This window comes from Ochotona princeps, chromosome 19 (genome assembly GCF_030435755.1).
Source record: "Ochotona princeps isolate mOchPri1 chromosome 19, mOchPri1.hap1, whole genome shotgun sequence".
NCBI lineage: Eukaryota > Metazoa > Chordata > Mammalia > Lagomorpha > Ochotonidae > Ochotona > Ochotona princeps.
Window position 1 is genome coordinate 41,015,137 of NC_080850.1, and position 16,228 is coordinate 41,031,364.

The 16,228-nt window shown below is 41.7% G+C and overlaps 1 non-coding gene across 1 annotated transcript; it reads left to right on the forward strand.

The window, feature by feature from the left end:
• The first annotated feature begins 6,901 nt into the window (after nt 1-6,901).
• Nucleotides 6,902-7,007, forward strand: LOC118760164 (U6 spliceosomal RNA). Its single transcript, XR_004996619.2, has one exon. It is a non-coding gene; the product is annotated as a U6 spliceosomal RNA (small nuclear RNA).
• The last annotated feature ends 9,221 nt before the right edge of the window (nt 7,008-16,228 follow it).

The window sequence follows — 16,228 nt, forward strand, 5'->3', positions numbered from 1 at the left end:
TACTTTTCCCAGGTTGTTAGAAGGGATTAGATTAGATTAGATGTGGAGGGGCTGGGGCATGAATCATTACCAATGGGGATGCCAGGGTTGCAGGAGGCAGTTTTGCTTACTAATACCACACTCCAGCCCCCTTAATTATCCACTTTTAAGTCACTAACCCAATCCTCATTTTCTTATGAGTCCATTCAAATGCACATTGCTGATATCTATGCAAGTCAGATAGAAAGCCAGGTAAATGATTAGACTATATGGTTGTCTAAGGCCTTTTGACTCTGAAACACTTGTCTTGTCTGCTTGGTTATAGGAACCTATTGCATTGAAGGAACTGAGAAAATTGTTTTTTTAGGAAATATTTTTGGTTGAAATAGTTTCTCCAATGCTAGGTTTCATAAGGGGTGGGAGAACAGGTAGATTTGATTACAATAAAGGGTAAGGAATATCAGGAACATGAATGATTTTGTAGGATGGGTTGATAGTATGACTTCAGGAAGTTTTATGGGGAAATGGAATGAAAAGATAAATTCATTTTAGCCCAATAGATTTGGAAATGCACGCATTTGTTCATAACAGGCATTTTCCATGATCTCTTAAGGGTCTCCTTACAGATCTACCTGAACAAACTGGGCAGGTGCAGGATGCTTAAGGAAGGGGAATGGATGGACCCTGCCTGGGTCTTAGTTCTTTTTAGTATGCCCCTAGGGAAATCGAACCTATCAATCATGGTGCTGTTTCTGTTTATTAAGGTGGATGTTGGTGTTCCCCTGAGTAATGCTTTCTATGGTTTTTGGAAGGTGAAAGCTCCAAGGGTATGGAAGTTCTTTGGTGCCAACCACTGTGTTGGTGCTGAAGTTAGATAAGGACCCAATAATTTTGCAGGAAGGCTTGTCTCATTTCCATGTTGACTAGACAGAGTCTGTGAAGACTGCGGTAGGAGTTTGTTGAACAAACAAGCTTTGCCTGTGGGCTGTATGTAGGTTTTTATGCATAGTGTTTGCAAATCTTGGAGAAGATTTGGAGTGGCAAGAGAGGGACTTGATGATTAAAAGGATCATTGTAATGAATTTCAAGTAGTTTGAACTGTGTTATATGCATATTAGTGTGTACCCAGGGATGCGGGTGACGAGTTTATTCCTATAGCTGAAAACAAAGTAAGCTTTTTTCTCCAAACCTGCCTTTTAGCATTGCATAGCATTGGTGATTAAAAAAAATTATTTTAAAAGCAGAGAGAGAGAGAGAGAGAGAGAGAGAGAAAGGAAGGAAGGAAAAAGACAGAAAAACTTCTGTCTGATGGTTCAGTCCTCCAAAGCCTCTAACAACTAGCGCTGGGGGCCAGGCCAAAACCAGGAGCTATGATGTTAGTCTGGGTTCCCCATTTGGGTGAGAGAGACTCGATTATTTCGTCTTTCCAGCTGCCTATCTGGATGCACATCACTAGGAAACTGGAATCCGAAGAGGCACTCTCATGTGGAGAGCATTGAACCTTCCCAGGCAGCACTGAACCTTTAATGCCAAAGACCTTCCCTAATTTTTCTTGAGATTTTAATTCTTTGTATATGTTCAAAAATTATTGTCCATTTTGTTCTCTTTTGGATACATTGTGATTTGTAATGTTTGGTTGTGTTACTGTTTTTCCATTCGCACTTGAGTATTGGTATTATGCTCACACAGTGTCTGATAAAAACTGCCTAATCCACAGTCAGAATTTCTTTGTGATGTTCCTTTGTTATTAATTTTTTAGTCACACATTAAATGCTTTTCCTTAACACGTTTTTTTTTTTTTTTTTGCGGGGGGGTCATCTTTGGTTGTGTTGTTAATGCTGTCTACAGTGTTATTTAGAGTCATATATCACATACAACCATCACAGATATTAGAATTTTGTTTTGGAATTGATTTGAATGTTGACTTTCACTTTTTATCCATATTGCCAATTTATTAAGGGAAAATCTTAGTGGAGGAGCTGGTGCATGGTGTAGTATGTTAATCCTCCACTAGGGTGCTGGCATCCCATATGGTCACTGATTTGTGTCCTGGCTGCTCCACTTCTGATCCAGTTCTTCGCATATGGCCTGGGAAACCAATGAGGATGGCACAAATCATTTGTGCCCACATGGGAGACCTGGAAGAAGATACTGGTTGCCAGCTTCAGACCAGCCCATCGTTGACCATTGCAGCCATTTGGGTGGTGAACCAGCAAGTGAGGGATCTTTGTGTCTTACCTTCTTTCTGTAACTATGCACATCAAATAAAAAAATTAATACATCTTTAAAAAGAATCTTAATGTTCAATTAGGCCCTAGGAGTATCAGTTTTCTTAATGATTTGATCGTGATTAAAGTGACATCTCTTCAGCAGATTGTCCTTGTCCCTGCCACATGCTGGTCTTTATGCAACCTCAGTTACTTGCAGCACAAAGCATGCTGTGGGAGCCACCTCTTCGTCAGCTGCTGGCGTCATTTGCTGTGGAGACATTGTTACAACTGTGTCCCATGACACTGTTTTTAAAACATAGAAGTAGAATATATAGATGAAACAGCTTGGGGATCTCATTGTGTTAGAAATAGGAGGTCAGGTATGTTAGCTAACTAAAAAGTCCCTTACAGGGATGGCTCTCTGTTATTTTTTATCATATGGTTGTGAGCATTCAGGAAGTGAAAGAGACACGAAATGGGTATGTTCTAGTGCTCATCTGACCTGATGTTATTGATAAAGTCTTGAAACATTGAGACTTAGAGATGGAAATAATTGATAGTATGCTATTTATTTTCGAAGCATAAGTTGTGAAGTAGAGGTTCACGCAGTATGATACTTAGGTTATGAAGTGTATGATATTCTTCTATTAATTGGAATAGTTCTACTGTCGTTTATTTATTTATTTTTTTAGTCGGGGATGGTCCAAATGGATCCCCACAACCTTATGTGCAGAGTTTCTTCAGAGCGTAGTCATTCATTCCTGTGTTTCCCATTGTGGCTTTCAGCCGACATTGGTGGATGGCCTGCAAGGCCTAAGATTTACTCAATGATCCTTTAAAGAAAGTGTGCAAAAACCAGCTTCTGCTGAATCATGGGTCCCAGTGATGGAACCTGTTGGGCTATATGGCTATTTTGATAACTGCATTTGGGAAAGCCAGCAAAAAAGATGTTTGCCATTTGTTGCAGATTTCGTGTCCTCAGGCAGACACTTGATTGCTAGAATGAATTTGTTTTTATTCAAGGATTTGTTGCATTTGTGCAGATGTCATTACTTGATCTATGTGTGTGTCAGTAGTTCATGGTCCTGAACAGACTGCACACAGGTGATCATCCACCAATTCATCAATTTTGTGCTGTCTCTGTGTTGGAGGGGAGAGGGAAGAGACAGAGAGAGGAGAGGAGAGAGAAAGAGAGGGAGATATCTTTTATTGCTATTGAGCTTCTTTGTATTTCTTTTCAGTTATTTACATTGACTTGTTTTCCCCCCTTTGTCGATTTTTTGCTGGGCTAAAATCTACCTTTTGCACCTGGCTGTAGTCTTGACTTACATCAACCAGGGAAAATGGAGGCAGTTGGTGATTATAAAGTAATTTACTTGGTTTGTTCTTATGTGCATGTTTTCATCCCAGTACCACTTGACTGTGGGGAGGCATCAGGGATACAGAGAAGCTTGCAAAGAAGGAAAAGGCTCTTGCTCTGTCTGTCTACCCCTGGGTTCATTTCCACCAACCTCTCTTTAGATCCTTTAAAACACTTTCTGATTGTCACCCATATAGAATTCAGTGATCACCGTTTTGGTTTAGTGACCTTGGACAAGTTCCAAGCCCTACTCTAAGTGGAGATGATTGTACTTGATCCTCTTACCTCCTACCCCTAAACTAAGCTAAGGTATTTTGTTTGCTAATTGATTCTCTTCACCGCTTCAAAAGATGCATCAATAATTACATTTCCCATTGCCACTGCATAAGTCAATTGACTTGATTTTGCTCTGAGATGAAAAATTAGTGCCCCTATCCTTTCTCCCCCTTTTGTTTTCTTCCCTCACCTTTCTTTAATGTAATTTTTACTTCTCCATTGTCAAGTCTGATAATGTTTGCATTCTGTTCTGCAATTACAATTATGCTTTCTGTTAGTGCCTTTTGCTTTGAAAGCAATGGAAAAGAAAATCAATCTTTATGTTACTAGGAGTTCATACTTATTGTTTTACTGCCAGGACATGGTGTGCTATGGTTCCATTTCTATTCTAGATTCCGTGATGTGCCTGTAGGCCACTCTTTAGGGTCAGCTGGAATCCTTTCTCTTCTACTTCTTGGTTTTGCTTTAATAGGATTTCTGCTCACCAGATGCTGGCCAGCTAGATTGATTTTTATATGCCACTTTTCTTTTTGCTCATATTTTCAATTTCTTTCTGTTTTATTTTCTGAATGATGTCTCAGCTTCCTTTTCTACCCTTTTTACTTCAATGTAACCTCTTGGCTGTGGGACCTTCTGTTTTCTTTCTGGAGAATTCTGCTTCACTCTTCTCTTTGAAAGACGGGTTGGCTGGCGGCTCCCTGATTTCTCGTGTGCATTGAACTACCTGAGTACTCACTCGTTCATCCAGAAACAGGAAAAAACAACAAGTCTTTCGATGTCCCCATCCTATGATCTCAGTACTTCTTCTTTTTTTTTTTTTTTTTTTTTTTTTTAAAGATTTATTATTATTGGAAAGCCGGATATACAGAGATGGGGAGAGACAGAGAGGAAGATCTTCCATCCGATGTTTCACTCCCCAAGTGAGCCGCAACGGGCCGGTGCTGATGCCGATCCGATGCTGGGAACCAGGAACCTCTTCCAGGTCTCCCACGCGGGTGCAGGGTCCCAAGGCTTTGGGCCGTCCTCTCCTGCTTTCCCAGGCCACAAGCAGGGAGCTGGATGGGAAGTGGAGCTGCCGGGATTAGAACCGGCGCCCATATGGGATCCCGGGGCTTTTAAGGCGAGGACTTTAGCCGCTAGGCCACGCCGCCGGGCCCGATCTCAGTACTTCTTAACATTTTACTTCCCTTTGTCCTTTTTAACTGCCATTCAATATTTTTTATTTGTTCTTTTTAAGGAATTCTTTATTTGGAAATTCAGAATTAACAGAGAGAGATGGAGACAGACATCTTTCACCCACTCATTGGTTCTTGCTTCAGATTGCTACAAAGGCCTAGCTCTCCCACATGGGTGGCCTTGGGCCTAAACATGTAGACCTCTTCTGTGCTTTCCCAGGCCATTAACAAGGAGCTGGATGGGAAATAGACATTGCAGATGGCAGCTTTACTTACATGCTGCCACAGTTGCCCTCTTTAACTGCTACTGTACTAAGTTTAAAAGGAGAAGAGGTATGGCGTGTGCTGTATCTACCATCTTGAAATTTATAACTTCTCACTTCAAATCTCATTCAGATTTTTCTTCCTTTAATGGGCCTGAGTAATATCACAATTTAGGATAAATACCAAACACTCAGGATGTTTCATTTTTCTTCTTTAAGAAAAGCCCTAATTGTTTCTTAAATGCTTGGTGACAGTTCAGGTTCTTAAAAATGCTGAGTTGTTGTCCGCTTCTCTGTGTTAGGCTTTCAGATTTTATGTTTTGAAGGGGTCTGCAGAGATGGCAGATTAAAACAGACGAGACTTTTATTGTAGGAAGGGCAGCGGAGAGGGGAATGAGGGTAAAGATTAGGATAGAGTGGAAGCCCCTGTAGAGTGCCAGGGAAGCTGAAGGTTCAGCCCAATCTGGCAACAGGCAGCAGTAGTCTGTTTGCTTGGTTTATTATTATTATTTTTGGTGGTGGCAGGGAAGGAGTGTAAAGGGGTCCCTATGTAGAAGGGCCAGTTGGTGCAGTCTCCTTCTCTCTTCCTTTTCTTTATAAAATCTTTACAAAATCTTGTTTCAGCAGTTTGGCGTGTCCATGTGAGGGGCTTTCCCAAGCAGTAGACATTCCATGAACCTTGAAATTAGCTGTGCCAAAAATTTTCAAGGTCTGGGTTTTAGATCTCATCTACCTAACAGATTCTATCAGGCCTCCGTGGCCCAATAGTCTCTAATTCTCTACATACCCTTATGTTGCTTAAATTGTGATGCAATCAGTATAGTTGGTTTATTGAATGAGCTGCACTGGCACAGGGAAGAGTGTCTCTTTGTCTTATTACACCTTCTTGGAGCCCATCCTCTTAGATCTGCTTTTCGTTAAGTCTATCTTGAGGAAATACCTGCCTTTCGGTCTTTTTTTTTTTTTTTTTTGAGGAATAAAAAGAGTTTAAGCTTTAAGTGGTTTTTAAAAATCAGTCTATTTGAAATTTGTGTATTTCAACTATTTGTACATTTTAGCTATTTTATATTGTACATATAAAGATCGTATTTCTCCTAGTCAAGACCTGTAGCCACGGGCGAAGAAGGTTGGTCTCTTTTTGTGCTTTGTACTTTTTGGTATTATATGCTTTGCTCTTGGATTCCCCAGGTTCAGAGCTCTGGGAACACAAGTGCCCCAAAATTGGCTCTCCTCCTCCACAGCTCCTTGTTCAGGTTAATCTGCATGCTCCAGCTAATCCTTCTAGATTCTCCCTCAGTTTTCCCTACCCCTACAGTGTCAATGTCCTCATAGGTCTTTTATGCGACGGAGGGCTTTGCCAGCATTTAGCTTTCCTAAGTGAGCCTTTTTCAGATCTTGCTGCCCCCAAAGTGTCCCTTGTACTCAGAAAATTTCTCATTTCCCCCTGGAAATAAGTTGTTAAACTAGATTTAACTCTTTGGAGCAGGTACAAATCTGGCAGAGAAAGTGACATATTTTTTAGGACGTTGGTCATTTTATTTTGCTTCCGTGTGAAAAGTCCTGGAATGGAGAAGCGAAATTCAAACAGTCTGGAGAGGAATTAAAGAGGGCAGGAGGCAGAATGAAAAAGGGAAAAGGGTGCTTGTTTTGGCAGCACATATACTGAAATTGGAATGATACAGAGAAGATTAGCTGGCCCCTGTGCAAGGATGACACGCAAATTTGTGAAGCGTTCCATATTAAAAAAAAAAAAGAGGGAAAAGGGAGAGAGGATAAGTACTTCTGTTGAAGGCGCCCCGCTCCCTTGTATCCTAAGAACAACAGCACTACAAGATGCTGTTCATGTAAATAAACAAAAGTGTCAGTGGAGGAAAGTCATGCATGCAGCATGCTCTTCAAACAGCTGTTCTCGTAAAACACTTGAAAATAATAGCACACTAACAGGAGAAAAACAGCTGTGCATGAATCAGTAGAGTCCTCTATTCGTGCCCCCTGGAATCTATGTACAATAAAACCTGCAGAGAAAGGGCCCTGGAGCACTAGGATCAGTGGATAGACTACTGATGACATGTAATTTTTCTGTGAGCTGTTGTCCAGCTGCCTGGGAGGTGCTGCGCCTGGAGCTGGATGGAGGGAAAGCTGCGATTCTTGGACATGTTACTGAAAACCCTTCATATCAGCCCTTTCCAAGCAGTATGTAGGGATACTTCAGTGCAGGTGATTGGTCTCAAACTGAGTGGAGGCCAACAGGTATGGTTTTAATGAAATGCCTCCCTCCTGTTGAACCAAATCTCACCCCAAATTTGGATCTTGGTCTTGATCCCTTCTACTCTGTCTACTCCCTAAGCGGTGCTTGGATCTTCTATTTGTAGAGACAGAAGGTTATCCGGGCTCCACAAGAATAGCCCTTAAGGTCTTGATAAAGTTGTTGCATTAAAACCAATGGAGGGACTGACAGTGAGGCACAGCAAGCTAATTCTCTGCCTGGTGATGCTGGCATCCCCTATGGGTGCCAGTTCATGTCCTGGTTGCTCTGCTTCTGATTCAGTTCTCTGCCTATGTCTTGGAAAAGTAGCAGAGGATGGCCCAAGTCCTTGGGCCCTTGTGCCTTTGTGGGAGATCCGGAACAAGCTCTTGGCTCCCAGCTTCAGATGAACTCATGTTTGTTGTGATCACATTGGGACTGAACCAGTGGATGGACAATCTCTCTTACTATCTGTATTTCTCTGTCTATAAATTCTGTCTTTCAAATAAAAATAAATCTTGTTTTAAAAAAAGCAAATGAAACTTTCTTTTATCTAGGCAGTAGAAAATGTAAATAAAAAGTAACCCAACAACTGAACTCCATGAATTATTTCTTTCCTGTCTCTCTAAGCTTTGTTTTGGAAAATGTTCATTCTGAAAATGATCTTTTGTTTTTCTCAACCACTAGCTCCTGCTTATATACTGCTTCTATAGTCATGGTTACCACTTCACAATCATAGGCGGCTTGCTCCAGATGGTGTTGCTGATGCCTGGCAGAGTGTGGGAAATGCCTTTCAGCTTTTCCCTGTTTAGGTCCAAGTGCACAATGTACTGATTTCCACTGTTCTCTTGGAAGGTGCAGTGCACTGAGATGGGATTTTTCTTGTGTTGGAAGGACATTCCAAGTCATATCAGCTTTACCAGACTTGGTCGGTAGCCACTCAGAGCTGCTCCTGGGAGAGTTGTGCTTTCTACCACTGATGTGTGAGAAAGCAGCTGGACCCTGAGTGTTACGGCCGGCTTTCTTTGTCTTTATCTGCTTACGGGCTTCACTGAGCCCCTGTGAAATGACAGTACAGTGTGTAAAAGCCCTTGGAAACCTCGTTCATCATGGAGTTGGTAGAGAAAGCTGAATAAATAGCTGTGGGGCTGCCTTCACAAAAGGGAAGCCTAGACAGTGTTTTGGTGTTTGAAGGGATCATACCGGGAGCCTGAATTTGCTCCCTCTTGCCCCTACTGCCGCCTTGCTGGCTTTCAATATTCAGATCCTTAGACTGCTATTAAAAGCAGACAGAAAGTGAACTACTCTTTGAGTAGTAAGAATTGCAGCTGTTAAAATAACAGCATTTCCAAGCCTTGATTACCTACATTGAAAGCCTTAACTATGCCATTGGAGGCAGTTTGGGTTCTGCCATGTATTAAGGACTGGACCAATAATGAGGCCAGTTAAGATCGTCTAACTTGATGTGGAAGCAACCAGACAACCAGGGGGGAGCAAATGCTGACTTAGGGCTCGTCTCCTCTGTGGGGATAAATTGCTCAGTAGGTTATTGTGAGTGGCTTAAACTTGAAGTTTGCCTTTCTTCTGCTCAGCATGGTTCTGGCTTACACTCAAGTCTTTTCACTTGGTGTTTGGGTTGGGGAGATAGAAAGAAGTGTTAATATTTGCTGAAGCCAAATATAATTAATACTGTAATTTGGTTTCGGAAAGGCAGTGCATGATAAAACTGAGGGTGTGTCATTTTCAGATTATGTATGGATTGGATAACCCATACAATGGATTCTCCATCATGGAGATCATTTGAAGTAATTTGAAAATGTAGTAGAAATGAGCTGTCAGTTCAGCTTCACTTTGGGAGAGAAGAGGAAGTAATTAAGATTGGATTTCTTAAGAGGTTTAAGACTAAATCTCTGCAATGTGAGGAAATGATGGAGCCCGGGGATAAACGATGTGGCAATTTAGTGGCTCCTTGTGGCTTTGCAAGCTATGTGATAGCGATATGAGCTATGAGCTGGTGTGAGCATGTGTAGGGGGGGCGGGGGGGCTTCAGCATGTTGTAAGAAGGCAGGGAGTGCTTCCAGGGATCGGTACACATTTCCATGTTTCTGTACAGTGGTAGATCTGACTTCGTTTTGGCTGCTAATAAAAAAGGCAGGCTACTTTTCTCAGAGCTCATAAGAAAAGATGTTCTGTCCTTGATTGTGTCAGGCAGTGAGGCGTCAGAAAGGGAAGGTCTGTATTAATCAGAACACAGGAATGCGCCAATTAGTAAAGCCATGCTAGGGAAGGTTGTTCATTACAGCAGTGCTGTGGAGACAGACGTTAGGAACACATGGACATTTCAGCACAGAAGGGCTTCAGCCTGAACCCATGGAGAAAAATAGCGGCTAAATAAAACACATCTGCAAAGCACAAAGAAATCAGAACTAGCACTCAAATGTGCTGCAAAAATGTAGACATCTGCTCTGAGTTGTACTGTTGAAATTACTTAGGTAATGTGTAGGTATTTCTCATTCCTCATTGTGAGTACCATGCTACTCCACAAATCCTGCTAACTGTTGCAGACACATGTCCATGAGCTGAATTCCATTAAAATTTCACCATGCAGAATGACAAAATCAGACAAGTAGCAACATGAAGAGGAATAGCACTTTGTCTAAGTGTGCTTTCCCCACGGTTGTTGCGTCATTCCCTGACCCTTTAAGCCATTTTCCTTAGTCAACTCTACATTGCCTTGAATTCTTCACCATGGTTTAACTTGGCACTAATACATGATCAGACCTTCATATGACCAAATATAACCCTACAATGAGCTTTTTGAAAACAAAAGACATCCACAACTAAAATAATGTTTAAGGCAGTCAGCCCTCTGCATGATTGGGTGGGAAAGTGTTATCATCCTCTCTCCTGTTCTACCAGGAGGTCACCTGGGTAATTCCTGGTGCCATAATTTTGCTGATTTCCTCCTCTTTAGAAACGTGGAGGTGAATGACAGTGGACCCCCCCATTTATCACAAAGCATAGATTCCCAGACCCCAACAGATGTCTGAACTCATAGATAGGATTGAATCCTATCCTATTTTTCCCCTATAAAAATGCACTTATGATAAAGTTTAGCTTATACATTGGGCACAGTGAAAGATGAACAACAACAATAGTAAAGTAGAACAATGTAACATGTTGTTACTAAAGTTACACGAATATCATGTCTTTCTCATTGCCTTTCTTGCTCTTCTTGCTCTATGTCAAATTTTGTGATCACAGATAATTGAAACAATGAAAACAAAAATGAAGGAAAGTGATGGAGGACTACTGTATTCTTCCCTTTCATTGAGTTGTAACATTGGTGGAATTTGATAAAAACCTGTTGCACCAGAGTAAAAAAGTTCTGATGTGTCACAATACAATGAACTAATCTGGCAGTTTTAGGCTGAAAAGCAGTTTAGGAGGAAGAATATGGAGTAGAGTTTGAGATAGAAATACTCAAAAGTCTGTAAGTCAGATTGAGGGCCATGCCGCCAATGAAAAACAAACAGTATATAATAAACAAAGCAAATACGCCTGAGACAGTACCACAAGTAATTCCTGTCAGGAACTACTGCTGCCGATGAGGCTACACCTGCTGCTGTTGCTCAGGGAGTGTGCTGTTGTTTGCCCAACGCTTCATCATTCTGCATCTTTGCACCCAGCCCTCCCATGTAAAGAATGTGCAGATGCAGCTGCTAGCTGGGAATTGGGGTATCTACCTCCTAGGGAAGTGCAGCAGTGACTTCCTGGGATTGTCAACCACTGTCTCGATTGGGTGGGAGATGCCCCAACTGTGAATCAGTCTCCTGAAAATGGCGAGTGACCCTACATCATCATTATCTAGTTAAATAGAGAGGTATTGCACACCGTAACTGTTGAGATTCAGTCTATTCTCTCTTTTCATCTCATCCCTCTTTCCTCTACTTCTGCCTCCACACTCTGCTTTCTCCCCTTTCCTAATTCGTTAGTCTTTGGAATGAGCAAGTCAGAAAGTTATTTCTCATTTGCCAACTACCACATGACTTATAGCATTTGAGCCTTCATATTAGAAAAAAGTTATTTTATTAGTTATCAGGAGAAGAATGTGCGGAGGTTTTAGGATGCTGCTTCTATCACAAAGACATCTTTGTGAGAGATTTGGAGGTGGAGATGTAGTGCTTAGCTAAGTGGGTGAATCGTGGAAAAATCATCCCTGTGCATGCTGGATGAGATTGAACATGTGAATGATGTAGGGACCAAGATGTGTGCTTGGATAGTTCCTGGAGAAGAAGGTCTTTGAAAAGGAAAACAAAGATTCATTCTTGTTCCATTAGACTGAGAATATTACCGTGTTGGCAATTGATTGTTTAGAAAGACAACACTCAGAATGATGTGATGTTAAGTTACTTATACAGAATCCATGAAATGTGATCATTACACTTTCAGCAAAAAATTGCAGTGTATACACAAAAATGTGGCTCTCTAGCTCAAGTTGGGAAAATGCTAAAAAGACATAATAAAACAAAAGCCATTCCGCTAGAAGCTTGAAAAGCAGTAATAGATGAAAATGACTTCTGATAGCATCTTGTCAGTGATATAATGGTACTGCCCTCTGGATGTAAAAATTAGGCCATTTCTGAACTTATTGTAATACTCTCAGTGGGTGAAATGCTTGTTCATTACTAGTGCTTACAGCGTCTGCTAGGGTAGCCTCTAATTCTGCATAAATGGAAATCAACAGAGCAGATACATGTTATGCTGATGCTTGTGAATTAATCCCCGGCAATGGCTCTTCTGATTCAGCATTCCTGAATTATGTTCCACCCTCCGAACAAGACTTGAACATCAAGTGATACTCAGTGGTTCAATTGGTGTAGATAAATCTAGGGTGAATCTGACACAGACTGCTTATTCAGCTCACTGAGTGATTGTAAGTGGCCGCCATGTGCTGAAGACTGCTTTCCATAATGTTTTCTTCAAAGGTCTGACTCTCCTGCCTATCAGGAGGTGTCAGAGTCAGTGGTAAGCAGAGGGCCAGGCTGTGTTTTCAATAGGTCATACTGGCTGTGCGGATTACAGGCCCCGGAGAGGAAGGAGGGCAGAGCAGGCAAGAATCTGTACCTTTAAGTCGTTATGTAGGTTTGTAGAGGAGGAGAAAATGACTTTCCTTTTTACTCTTGTAGGTTCTTCAATTTCGGTATGAATTAAAATAATGTAAGACAAATTAGGAGGATGAAATAACAATTAATAATTTTTATGCTTGTGGAAGTAAATATTTTTTTTTCAAAGATTTATTCATTTTATTACAGCCAGAAATACACAGAGGAGGAGAGACAGAGAGGAAGATCTTCCGTCCGATGATTCACTCCCCAAGTGAGCCGCAATGGGCCGATGCGCGCTGATCTGAAGCCGGGAACCAGGAAGCTCTTCCAGGTCTCCCACATGGGTGCAGTGTCCGAATGCATTGGGCCGTCCTCAACTGCCTTCCCAGGGAGCTGGATGGGAAGCGGAGCTGCTGGGACTAGAACCGGCACCCATATGGGATCCTGGGGCCTTCAAGGCGAGGACTTTAGCTGCTAGGCCACGCCGCCGGGCCGTTGTGGAAGTAAATCTTAATTCTCTATTCCATTCCTGCAGATTGTTCTGGTAATTCAAGGCTTAAACTAGAGGTGGAAAAGTTTTTGTGTATCATAGACCAGTTCATCAGAATTGTTTGTTGTTAGAAAATTTGGCTAACATCATTAGCTCTAGATTTTGTTGGTTCTACTGAATGAGAAAAGGAAGAAAATTATGGAAATAATATAGAACATAGTACTCTGGAGCTAGAGCCCTTAAATTTGCATTTGAGGGTCTGGCATAGTAGCCTAGTGGCTAAATCCTTGTCTTGCATCTGCTGGGATCCCATATGGGCACCAGTTCCTATCCCAACAGCTCCACTTCCTATCCAGCTCCCTGCCTGTGGCCTGGGAAAGCAGTCAAGGATGGCCCAAAGCCTTGGGACCCTGCACCTGCGTGGGAGACCCAGAAGAGGCTCTCCTCCTGGCTTTGGATGAACTCGGCTCTGGTGGCTGCGGCTGCTTGGGGAGTGAATCAGTGGACGGAAGATCTTTCTGTATCTCCTCTCTATCTTCTTTCACTGTAAATCAACATTTCCAATAAAAATAAATAAACCTTGAAAAAATTTGTATTTAAGCTTTCACAAATTACTTCATCTCTTTGTTTCTTTCAATCCACAAAATAAGAGAAATATTATTAGATATCTTTTTGAATTTGTAGGGATTAAATGAATTAATACATGTGAAACTCCTTGGACAATATTGGGACATTGTAGGTGTTAGTGATGTGTTTCCTGAGTGTTGCTGGGGAAGTTTGCAATGGTTAATTTTTTCTTCAAAGCAGTATCAGGATATGGTTCCACAAATTGAGGAATTTGAACATAGAATACACGCATGTGATATTTTTCTTTCCTTTTAGGTAAGTGAGTGGTTTTGTTTCAGGAACTAATTAACTTTGAAACATCCTTCAGGCAATTAAAGCTGATGAAGAGCCAAACCATACAGAAAGATACTTTGCTTCAGGTGGGAAAATGTGTAGTGGGTGTATTTCTTAAAAGAACACGTGGCAGAGTGAGGATGTGAAACAGTGTGTAGGGTGGCTGAGAGAGTCCACTAAAAGGACAATGACTGGGGAGTTTCAGAATTTCATGGAAGGCTTTTTGTATGCCATTGAAGTGTTGTGAGCTTTCTTTTTTGTAGCCAAAATAAAACACTGGGCAGTTAATGGTGAGGCAAGCAACAAGATAGCTCCTCCTTAGCATTCCTGACAACCTAAGACAAGATAATTTGGGTCTAGTTGATAGTAGACTTCAGATGCAGTTGGATATAAAAATATTCCTCAACCAGATATATTTTTTGAAGTTGCCACAGAAATAAATCCAGTTGACTTTAAAAAAAAATTTTATTAGTTTTTTTTTTTAAGGCAGATTTTTACAGAGAGGGGAGACTGAGTGAAAGATTTCCTATCTGCTGTTTCACTCTCCAAATGGCCACAATGGCAAGCGATGAGCTGGTCTGACATAGGAGTCAGGAGCCAGGAATCAGGAGCTTCTTCTGGGTCTCCCACGTGGGCACAGGGCTCCAAGGCTTTGGCCATCCTATGCTACTTTCCCAGGCTACAAGCATGAAAACTGGATGGGAAGTAGAGCCGCTGGGACATGAACCAGTGCTCATATGGGATCACAATGCTTGTAGGTTGCATATTAGTCATTTGCTCCGTTGTGTCTGTACCAATCCAGTTGACCTTCTGAAATAAAATTAACAGTGTGTTACAGTGCTTCAATTCAGCATTTTGCAATTTATTTTTTCTCACTTTTAAAAGAGTATACACTGTTCTGACAAAGACATGATTTTTGTTCATGACGGTCCTGTTGTTGGCAAGCAACTTGATCTTGCTGAACCTCGAAGTAGGAATGTGTTAAACGGGAAGAGCATCCCAGCTGAGCTCACTGCATGGGGAGGTCCTTAGCAGAGGAGCTCAATGCTAGTGTTGGCTTGACCACACCTCCCAAGAATTTTACAGTCCTCTCATTCCTACGTACTTGACATCTCAAAGCATAGAAAAGCAAACTCATCATGGCTGCAAGTCAAAAGTCTCAGCAAATACATCTTATTTTTCTGAGTTTCTGAGTATCAGGATGATTGAAAGGAATTGCGAGCATGTGAAAAACGAATCAATTGTATTTTGAGATTTTTCATAATCTCTAGCTCTTCACATATTCTTGACTATTTGTGGCAGTGAAGAGCCCACCGATGATGAGGCAAGGTGTGCACTTCCTGTTACTTAGATGATGGATGGTTAACAACAGGTGGCTGTACATAGACACATCTTATCCCAGTTTCCGGTTAAGTCTAAGAGTATTTCTCAAAGAGAACATTTTAATTTGCTACAGATGTTTCATGAAAACCATTATTAGTGTGAAGAGAAAATGCTTCAGGAAGCAGTTGTACAAAGGTTTAATTTTTATTTCTAAGGGAAAATGTACATGTGCAGTAAAAGTAATAAAAGCAAGCTGAATTTCCCTTGAGGTATATGAGGCTGAATACAATCTCCTCCATTACCCTTCAATCAGCCACTTAGAATTCTAATTGTGTGGACTCTTAATCACCGCCAAAGTAACCTTTGCCTGAGCTTTCCTTTGTTAGTGGTGGGGGCAGGGCCACTGTTCTGTAGCTCCTTAGGAAGATCCTTTTATTATTTCAACATTGTGAGCCAGTGTGCATGCTCTTTGGGCTGGGTAAACTGTCTCGCACAGCGAAAAAACAAAACAGTTTTGGAGCACGGAAAGCGATAGCTCAAGCGTGTCACTTGTTGTGGAGATTGCGTGCTCCTGTAGCGTACTCTTCACAAAGGGTGGGGCAAAGGCTTTAGCAGGCCGTCTTCCACTGGGCTTTCTCTCCCTGGAGTGCTGCATGTGAACAGGAGCTTCTCTTTCTCAAGGTTGATCACCGGAGCTATTTGCTGTACTCTAACCTTCGCTGCGTGTCTGTGTGGCAGCTGCCTGGTCTAATGGACCTAGGCACTCAAGCCATGGTGTCTGGTTCTCTAGCTAGGAGGAAGCAGTGCTGTGGAGAGGTCAAGAGAATGTGAACAGATGGACCTGGCTGGGTGTCTTCCCTACCCCACCCCCATGTTGCTTCCTCTTTTGTTCAGTTACG